The sequence below is a fragment of the Tamandua tetradactyla genome, chromosome X (assembly GCF_023851605.1).
Source record: "Tamandua tetradactyla isolate mTamTet1 chromosome X, mTamTet1.pri, whole genome shotgun sequence".
Taxonomy (NCBI): Eukaryota; Metazoa; Chordata; class Mammalia; order Pilosa; family Myrmecophagidae; genus Tamandua; species Tamandua tetradactyla.
Genome location: NC_135353.1, coordinates 38,731,439 through 38,742,487, shown reverse-complemented (window position 1 = coordinate 38,742,487; position 11,049 = coordinate 38,731,439).

Genomic DNA, 11,049 nt, shown 5'->3' with positions numbered 1-11,049 from the left:
AAAATCTTTTCATAAATGGAAAAGCCAATCATTAATTTTTTTGGAAAGGTAAGGGGCCCCAAATACTAAAACCATCTTTAAAAAGAGTGAAGTTGTAGTACTCACAAATCCCAATCTTAAAAGGTATTATAAATCATAATAATTAAATAGCTTTACTAGCCAAAGGGCAGAATTATAGACCAATGGAATACAGCTGAGAGCTCAGAAATTGACCCTCATGTTTATCGCCAAGTGATTTGTGACAAGGTGGCAAAGACTACTCAATTCTGAAAGAACAGTCTCTTTAACAAATGATGCTAGCATAAATGGATCCCAATTTGCACAAAAAAGGAAAAGCCCTAACTCTCACATGATATACAAAAACATAATTAAAAATATATCAAAGACCTAAATATGACAGCTATAACTATCAAATTCCTGCAAGAAAGTGTAGGGAAGTATCTTCAGGATCTTTTATTATTTAATAGTTGCATAGATTTCCTACCCAAAGCACAAACAGTGGAAGAAACAAAATAGATAAATGAGACCAAATCAAATTTTAAAAAAATTGGGGTCCTCAAAGGACTTTATCATGAAAAATATTTGGAAACCACAAATCTGATAAAGGATTAATATCCAGTATATATAAAGAAATCCTTCAATTTAACAACAAATAAACAAAAAACCCATTAAAACTGGGGAGAATATTTGAATAGACATTTCTAGAAGGAAGATATAGAAATGCCTGGAAAGTACATGGAAAGATCCTTGAAATCATTAGTTATCAGGCAAATGCATTTCAAAACCACAATGACATATCATTTCACATCCATTAGAATGTCTGCTATTAAAAAATGGAAAATATCAAGTGTTTGAGAAGACATGTAAAAATAAGAACAGTCATTCATTACTGGTGGCAATGTAAAATGGAGCAACTCCTTTGGAAAACTGTTTGGCAGTTTCTCTAAAAGCTAATTATAGAGCTACATTATGACCCAGCAATCCCACCACTAGGTGTATACCCAAAAGAATTAAAACCATGGACTTGAAGAGATATTTGTACTCTGATGTTCATAGCAATTCTTTTCACAATTGCCAAAAGATGGAAGCAACCTTAGTGTCCATCAACCAATGGATGGATAAATAAAATGTGGTACATACGTTCAATGGGATATTATCCAGCTTTAAGAAGGATTGAAGTCTGGATGCATGTCACAACATGGATGAATTTTGAAGACATCATGTTGAGTGAAATAAGCCAGATATAAAAGGACCCATATTGTATGATCTTACTATTGTAAAAAATTAGAATAAGCAAGCTCAAAGAGTCAGAATCTAGAATGTAGTTTACCACAGAAAGGGGTGGGGATAGTAATGGGAAATTTAGGTTTAAAATGTACAGTAATTTTATTTGAAATGATGGAAATCTCTTGGTAATTGATGGTGGTGATGGTAGCACATTATGAACACAAATAGTAGCACTAAATACATCTGGATATGATTGAAAGGGGGAAATGTTAGGTTATATATATGGTAAAAGAATAAAAATTAAAGAAAGAGGTCCATTGAACTATACTAACAAGCAAAGAACTGTAAGATCACCATGAACTTTAATGAGCAGTACAATTATAAAAATATGTTATCAACAGTTGTATCAATATTCCATACCAATGCACATTTTGGTGGTGGTGTGGTATATAGAAATCATGTATTTTGTGCATTATATTTCTGTACGGCCATGACTTTTCTAATAAAGGATAAAAAATTACAATGTTCTATAAACAAAATCTATGGTGTTGGGCACACAATGTATACAGATGTAATTTTGACAAGAACATAAAAGGAAGGTAGAGTTTAGAAACATACTCTGTGTATACTATTGAAATTAATCAGAGGAAATTGTTGTAAATTTAAGATGTTAAATTTAATACCCATGGTTACCAAAAGAAAATTTCTCTAAAATTACAAACAAGAAAATGAGAACTGATTTTAAAAGTTCATTGCAAAATTCCAGGAATATGGTGATATAGGATAGATTGAGTTCAATCGTGTTCCAAGGAACAACTGGAGAAGGGATGAGATGGTGACTGAGATGGTGATTACAGGGTGTAAATGACCTGGGATAGTCTTCTGCCTAACATAGTGTGGCCCTGAACCCAAAAGCTGAGGAACTGAGAAGCAGAGAACTGGAAACAATCCAGCTGGTACAATCAGCCTAATGTGGAAGCACAGAGCCCTCTGGGGTGCAAAGATTGGGACATGAGGAATAGGAAGTAAGCCAAACCACGTTCTTTGAATGTGCTACCTTAACCAGCACAGCCCCATGACTGGCGACTCATCCCACACCCCACACCCCACGCACCTGAACGGCATCACCCACTCCCACTCTCTGTGCTGCAAGCACCCATGCCCTGCCAACACTCACAGGTATACCCACCCCAAACCACACCCCAAGTGCAGCCCAACCCACCTCTCTGCACAAGCACAGTCTCACTCTGACCTTCTGAGCCCTATTTTCCCCACCCTGTACCCTGCAGGTGGTTGCCTGTGCATAAAGGCTGCTGGCACTTACCTGCATAACCAGGCTACACCCACCTCCACCCATACAGTCATGCAGCTCCACCCCATTCACCCTGAGTTCTGGCCACAGGTGCATCAATTTACAACACTTCCAAAGCCACGTATACACTTGGCTCCCAATCATGACCCAGCTCAGGGCAAGCACTAACCTGCACAGCCTGGCCATATCTGCCCCCAACCCATGCAGGTGCAAGGCCAACTTGCAGCCCTAGCTCTGCACATGTGCTCAAAGGGCCCCATGCCATAGACCAGTGCACACCAGGGTACTGGCTCCCAGACCAATGTGCCTGCACAGCCACATCCTCCCCTGTTGCTAGGTGCCCCATGCTAAGAGACACTAGTTTAGCATCCCCAATCTGTGTCTATACCTCTACTGCAAATCATCACCACACTGTTGTGCCCCACTCAATGCCCTGCATCCTGCTCCATATCCATCCAACAAATATAGGGCTTTAAATTACTGAAAGAAAGCAACTTCCAAAGTAAACCAATCAAAATATGTTCATGCCATGAAAACAGCAGAAAGATCACTAAATATATCATGATGCAGGCAGATATAGCCCTGCTTAATGACAAAATTAAAAAACTAGAGTAAACAAAGACATTGGAAAAACTAATCAAAGAAATTCATATAACTCTATTCAATAGAATAAATTGGATAGCTAATGACATAAAGGAGATCAAGAAGATATTACAAGAGAATGAGGAGGAATTTGAAAAAATAAATAGAAAAACTAGCAGATATCACAGAGATGAAATATTCTGTAGACCAAATAGAGAACATATTAGAGACACAGCAGCAGATTTGAAAAAGCAGAAGAAAGAATAATGAATCTACAAGACATGATAACTGTCTCAAAGCAGCAAATGGGGAAAAAGATGGAAAAATTGAATTGACTCTCAGGGAAAAGAGAGAAACAACAAAGTGCACAAATATAAGAATCACTGGTGTCCCAGAAGGACAAAAAAGTAAAGGGCTAAGAAAAATAGTTGAGGATATAATGGAGAGAAACTATCCAACTCTTGTAAAGGACAAAAATATACAAGTCAAAGAAACTCAATGAACTCCAAATAGAATAAATTCAAATAGGCCCTTCCCAAGATACATACTAATCAGTCCATCAAACGTTGAAGAGAAGCAGAAAATCTTGGAAGTGGCAAGAGAAAAACAATCTACTACATATAAGGGCAACCACATAAGACTGAGTTCAGAGTACTCAACTGACACCACAGAGGTGAGAAGGCAGTGCTATAATATATTTAAGATTCTGAAAGAGAAAGACTTCCAGTGAAGAATTCTGTACCCAGCCAAATTGCCCTTCAAAACTCAGGGAGAGATTAAAATTTTCACAGACAAACAAATCCTGAAAGAATTTGTCAACAAGAGACCAGCCCTATAAGAAATACTAAGGGAGTTCTGCAAATTGAAAAAAAAAAAAAAAAAAGACAGGAGAGAGAGGTCTGGAGGAGGGCACAGAATTGAAGAGTGCCAGTAAAAGTAACTAAAGAATAAAAAGAGAAAAAAGGAAAAGAATATACAGATCTGACAAATAAAATCCAAAACATAAAATGATGAATTCAAGAAACATCTTTTCAGTAATAAGTTTGAAGGTTAATGGACTAATCTTACCAAATAAAAGATACAGATTGGCAGAACGTATTAAGAAATATAATCCAGCTATAGGCTGTTTACAAGAGACTCATCTTAGACACAAGCAAACAAATAGATTTGAAATGAAAGGATAGAAAAAGATGTTCCACGAAAGTTGTAAAGAAAAGAAAGCAGGGGTAGCTATACTAATACTGGACAAAATACACCTTAAATGTAGACACCATAAAAGACAAAGAAGGACATTATATATTAATTAAAGAGACAATTCACCAAGAATAAATAACAATCATAAATGTTTATGCTCCCAATCAAGGAGCTCCAAAGAACATGAGACAGACGTTGGCAAAACTGAAAGGAGCATTCGATGTTTCACAATAATAGTAGATGACTTCAATACACCACTCTTTTCTATAGATAGAACAACCAGGCAAAAGATCAACAAGGAGACAGAGAAGTTAAACTACTTGATGAATGAATTAAACCTAACCGACATATACAGGTCATTACACTCAAGTACACCAGGATATACATTCTTCTCTAGTGCTCATGGAACTTTATCCAGGATACATCATGTGTTGGGACACAAACATGTCTTTATAAATTTAAAAATATTGAAATCATTCTAAGCACCGTCTCTGATCGTAATGGAATGAAGCTGCTTCTCAATAACCACCAAAGAATGAGAACTTTCACCAATATATGATGATTAAATAACGCAGTCTTAAACAGCCAGTGGATCAAAGAAGAAATTGTTAGAGAAATCAATAGCTATCTGGAGATAAATGAAAATGAGAATATAATATATCAGAACCTACGGGATGTGGCAAAGTCTGTGCTGATAGGGAAATTTATTGTCCTACATGCCTATTTTAAGAAAAAAGAAAGAGCAAAAAAAAAGCCAGGCTTAACTGATCACCTGGAGGAACTTGATAAAGAACAGGAAACTAAACCCAAAGTAAACAGAATAAAGAAATAACAAATATTAAAGCAGAGTTGCATAAATGAAAGAACGAAAGAACAATAGAAAGAATCAATGAAACCAAAAGTTGGTTCTTTGAGAAAATCAATAAAATTGATGGACCACTAGCAAGACTGACAAAGAAAAACAGAGAGAGGATGCAAATAAACAAAATCAGAAATGACAAGGTTTGTGTCACCACAGACCTTGAAGAAATAAAATTAATTATAAGAGGATAATATGAAAAACTAAATGCTGACAAACAAGAGAACTTAGATGAAATCAACAAATTCCTAGAGACACACAAACAAGCTACACTCACTCAGAAAGAAATAAAAGATCTCAACAAACCAAACACAAGTAAAAGGATTCAATCAGTCATCAAAATTCTTCCTACAAAGAAAAGCCCAGGGCCTGATGGCTTCAAAAGGGAATTTTATCAAACACTTCAAAAAGAACTAACACCAATCCTGCACAAACTTTTCCAAAAATATAAGGAAAAAGGAACACTACCTAACTCATTTTATGAACCTAATATCATTTTAATACTAAAACCTGGTAAAGATGCTATAAGAAAGGAAAACTGCAAGCAAATCTCCCTAATGAACGTAGATGCAACAATTCTCAACAAACTAACAGCAAATCACATCCCACAACACATTAAAAGAATAATACATCATGAACAAGTGGGGTTTATACCAGGACTGAAAGAATGGTTCAGCACAAGAAAATCAATTAATGTAACTGAGCACATTAATATATCAAAAAGGAAACATCACATGATCATCTCAACTGATACTAAAAAAACTGAAGAAAATTCAACATCCTTTTCTTATAAAAAAACATTCAAAAGATAGGACTCAAAGGTAATTTCCTCAATATGAAAAACGGCATATGTGAAAAACCATTAGCCAGTATCATATTCAATGGAAAGAGAATGAAAGCTTTCCCCCTAAGATCAGGAATGAGACAAGGACGCCCACTGTCATGACTACTATTCAACAATGTGCTAGATATTCTAGCAAGAGCAAACAGGCAGGACAAAGAAATGAGAGACATCCAAATTGGAAAGGAAGAAGTAAAACATTCTTTATTTGCAGATGACATGATACTATACTTGGAAAATCTTGAGACATCTACAACAAAGTTACTTGAGCTAACAAAGCCAGCAAGGTGGCAGGATATAAAATTAATGTGAAAAAATCAGTAACATTAATACACACAAGCAATGACCTACCTGAGGAGTCAGTTAATGAAAAAAATCCACCCAAAATAGCAATGAAAGAATCAAATACTTAGTAATGAACATAAGTAGGCACATAAAGGACTTGCACGCCAAAAACTACCTAACACTGCTAAAAGAAATAAAAGAAGGTCTAAATATGTGGAAAGACATTCCATGCTTCTGGATAGGAAGGTTAAATATAGTTAAGATATCAGTTCTAGCCAAACTGATCTACAGATTCAATGCAATACCAATCAAAATTCCAACAACCTACTTTGAAGACTTAGAAAAGCTAGTTGCCAAATTCATCTGGAAAGGAATGAGATCCTGAATAGCTAAAGCCATTCTAAAAAAGAAGAATGAAGTGGGAGGATTAACATATCCTCACTATGAAACTTATTTTACAGCCACAGTGGTCAAAACAGCATGTTACTGGCACAAAGACAGAAGTACTGAACAATGGAATCAAATAGAGAGTTCAGAAATAGACCACCAAATCTACGTCAACTGATTTTTGAAAAGGCCCTCAAATCCACTGAACAGGGACAAGTCTTTTCAATAAATGGACATGGAGGAACTGGATATCAATAGCCAAAAGAATGTAAGAGAACCCTTACCTTATATCCTATACAAAAATTAACTCAAAGTGGATCAAACACATAAATATAAGAACTAGCACCATAAATCTTCTAGAAGAAAATGCAGAGAAATAACTTCAAGATCTAGTAATAGGAGGTAGCTTCCTAAACTTTACAGTAAAGCACAAGCAACAAAAGCAAAAATAGATAAATGGAAACTCCTCAAAATCAAATGCTTCTGCACCTCAAAAGGCTTTGTCAAAAATGTAAAGAGACAGCCAACTCAATGGGAGAAAAAAATTGGAAATCACACATAGGACAAATGTTTGATATCATGCATACATAAAGAAATCATATGACTCAACCACAAAAGAACAAACATGCTAATCATAAGATGGGAAAGAAATACGAATAGACAGTTTTCTTAAGAGCAAATATAATGCTAAAAAGCACATGAAGAGATGCTCATTTTCATTAGCTATAAAGGAAATGCAGATCAAGAGTGCAATGAGATACCACTTGACACCTGTAAGAATGGCTGCTATTAAACAAATAGGAAACTGTAAGTGTTGGAGAGAATGGGGTGAGATTGGGACACTTATGCACTGCTGGTGGGAATGTATAATGATACAGCTACTATGGAAGGCAATTTGGTAATTCCTTAGGAATCTAAATATCTAGTTGCCTTATGATCCAGCAATAGCACTACTTCATACATACCCAGAAGATATGAAAGCAGTGACACAAACAGACATTTGCACACCAATGTTCGTAGCAGCATTATTCACAAACACCAAAAGATGGAAACAATCCAAATGTTCATCAACAGGCAAGTAGATTAACAAAATGTGGTATATACATATGCTGGAATATTATGCATTAGTAAAACAAAATGACATCTTAAAGCACATGACAAATGAATGAGGCTTGCAGACATATTGCTGAGTGAAATAAGACAGACACAAAAGGATAGAAACTGTATGAGTCTTCTTTTATCACTGTCATGGTTAGGGACAGGTGTCAACTTGGCCAAGTTGTGGTACCTGTTCATCTGATTGGGCAAGCGCTGGCCTGTCTGTTGCAATGAGGACATTTCATAGGATTAGGTCATGATCACGTCAGTTACATCCACAGCTGATTCCATTTGTAATCAGCCAAAGGGGAGTGTCTTCTGCAATTAGTGATGCTAAATCCAATCATGGGAAGCCTTTTAAGGAGGACTCAGAGGAGACAGGTTGCATTCCTGCTTTGGCTGGTGAGCCTCTCCTGTGGAGTTCATCCAGGCCATCCATTGGAGTCATCGGCTTCGCAGCCTGCCCTGTGGATTTTGGACTCTGCACTCCTACGGTCACGTGAGACACTTTCATAAATTTTATATTTGCAAGTGTTCCCTGTTGATTCTGTTTCTCTAGAGAACCCTAACTAATACAATCACCATGGCAAAGGTAAAATCAGAGGCTTATAATACAGAATATAGGGGACTTAGAGATACATAGAAGCTAGAGATGGATGAACGGTTAACTAATGTAGTTGAACACAAAAGTAAGTGAATAGAAAAAAAGATAAGTGAATAGATAGACATGAAGGCAGTTCTCTAGTGGGTCTCTAATATTGAAGTTGAGCAAGACTGAAAGGAGCTGTATAGATCTATGTGTCCTATTGATAAACACTAAAAATATAAATTAGTTCTCACAAGAACTACTTCATAGTTGTAATTCATGTACAAAAAGGATTTAAGTCCAGGGTACAGGGGGAAAACTGCTATTGCATGCTATGGGCTATGCTTAACAGGAAAAGATCAGCAGTACCAAAGGAACAAGAGGGGTAAATAATGGGGGGAGGGACATTATATTATACATATATATAATCAAATACTATGCTGCTACAAACAGGGATGAAGACATGAGGCATGTAACGATGTGAATGAATGTGTGGGGCATTTGATGAGGCAAAATAAGCCAGAAATGAAATATCAATTATTGTATGGTCTCCTTTAATAAATGTTTATAAGTAAATAGGGGCCTAGATTGCAAGCTCTTAGAGCAGACATATTTATTCCAAAGGGACAATTATTATTTCTGGATTTTGAGAGGTTGTATTCTATATCTATAACCTGGTATTTAGAGATTAGAATGAAACCAATCAGGTCAGGATTAAAGTAATTCAGAACACAGGCATAAGGAAGATATTGTCTATATTTTAGAACCGCACATACTCTTTGAGGCCGAAGAAAGTTTTATTTTGATGGAAACTAAATTTTCTGTAGCTTATAGTCTAACTCAACCTATCTGCATAGCTCATTGAGCAATGGAAACATAGAGAGCCCAGAATAAGAAGAGGGTCCTTAATCCTTATATCTTAATGTAATGCCTGGATACGTTGTAGAATATATTAAGCAGATAATCAAAAGGTATTGGCAAAGTCTCTTGAAATATGGGAGAAAAAATATGTAACCATCAAACTTCACCATCAGGGAATACCCTGATACTGTGTCAAACATTTAGGGGCACCCAAATCAATAAGCCATGCCCTTGATATTGAGGTTTATTCTTGTGAAGCTTATGAAGGTAGTGGAGAATACCTATAGGTATTCGTAAGAGTTACTTCTGGAAGACCTATTTTGATGCTCAGATGTGGCCTCACTCTCTCTCTCTAAGTCCAACTCTGCAAGTGAAATCGTTGCCATCCCCGCTATGTGGGACATAACATCCAGGGGTGAAAGTCTCCCTGGCGATGTGTGAGATACAGGGCTGAATCTGGCCCTCATACCATGGGATTAATTCCATCCTGACCAAAAGGGGGAAAAGAAGTATAACTAAAAAAGTATCAGTGGTTGGGAGAGTTAAAATAGAGTTGAGAGGCTCCTCTGGGGTTCACTCTTATGCAAACTTCAGTGAAACATTGTTACTATCATGACTTGCCAAACCCCAACTAAAACCATTTCAGCCAATCCTAAAACACACCTAGGGCAATAAATAAGATTTGACGACAGTTTCCATGCACTCATGTAACTTCCCAGAAACCTACAGCTCCTGATGGGTACCTGAACCAGAGAAGTCCTAAAACCTAGAGGCCCTGGCCTCTCCAGAACCCCTATTATTGATCTCCTCTTCCAACATTAAAAAGTTAGAATGGCTATAGCCCAAATACCCCTAATGAGTGGGATAGAAAGATCAAAGGTGATGGTGAAGTTGTACACAGAAGGTAGTATTTAACAAATGAATCTGATTGCTGAAACATTAAATTGATATTTCTTTTAGTCTCCAGTATCTTAGAGAAGCTAGAAATAAAAACTTAAAATTGGAGAATTGTAACCATCCATACCAAACTCTAAAATCTGTTCTACCACCAATTGTTGTTTAAAGTTTATTGCTTTTCTACACATATGCTATTTTTCACAAAAAATGAAGATTTTTTTACATTTTTAGTGATAAAAAAATGTATGCCTTCTATCCTCCTATATTTTGGAGCAGCTAGAAGGAAAAATCCTAGAGGATCATATGGTAGCCCATGACAAACTCTGGGATCTGTCTTGTAACTACTTGTTGAAGAGCGATTTGAAAACTATTGTTTTTTTTTCTTTCTTTGCTTTATACATATGTTATATTATACAATAAAATTTTTAAAAGTTCACTACAAAATATGAAGTCAACATAACATTAAGCAATAATGAAAGAATGAAGTACAAAATTTGGCATAGGACTCAAAAAAGTCAAAGGGTAAGATTACAGACCTTCATTATCATCAATTAATTTAAATGTAAATGATTAATTTTATACTCAAAATTAAGAGATTGGCACAATGGATAAAAGTGAATGAGGCAAGCGTATTCTGTTTAGAAAAGACTCATCTTAAAATAAAAAACACATATACGTTGAAAATTAAAATATGTGAAAAAGTCTACTTTATAAATAGTAGCTAAAAGAGATTTGGTTTGGCTATACTAGCACCAGGTATTGTGATGGTTTAAATCTGTTATGTACCCCAGGAAAGCCTATGCTCTTGTACACTATCACTGTTGGTGCAAATTTATTGTGTGTGGAACTAATTGCTTAGGTTGTGACCCAGTCTATTTAATATAGGTCATAACCCCCATCTGGACTCCTTTATGAGGTTA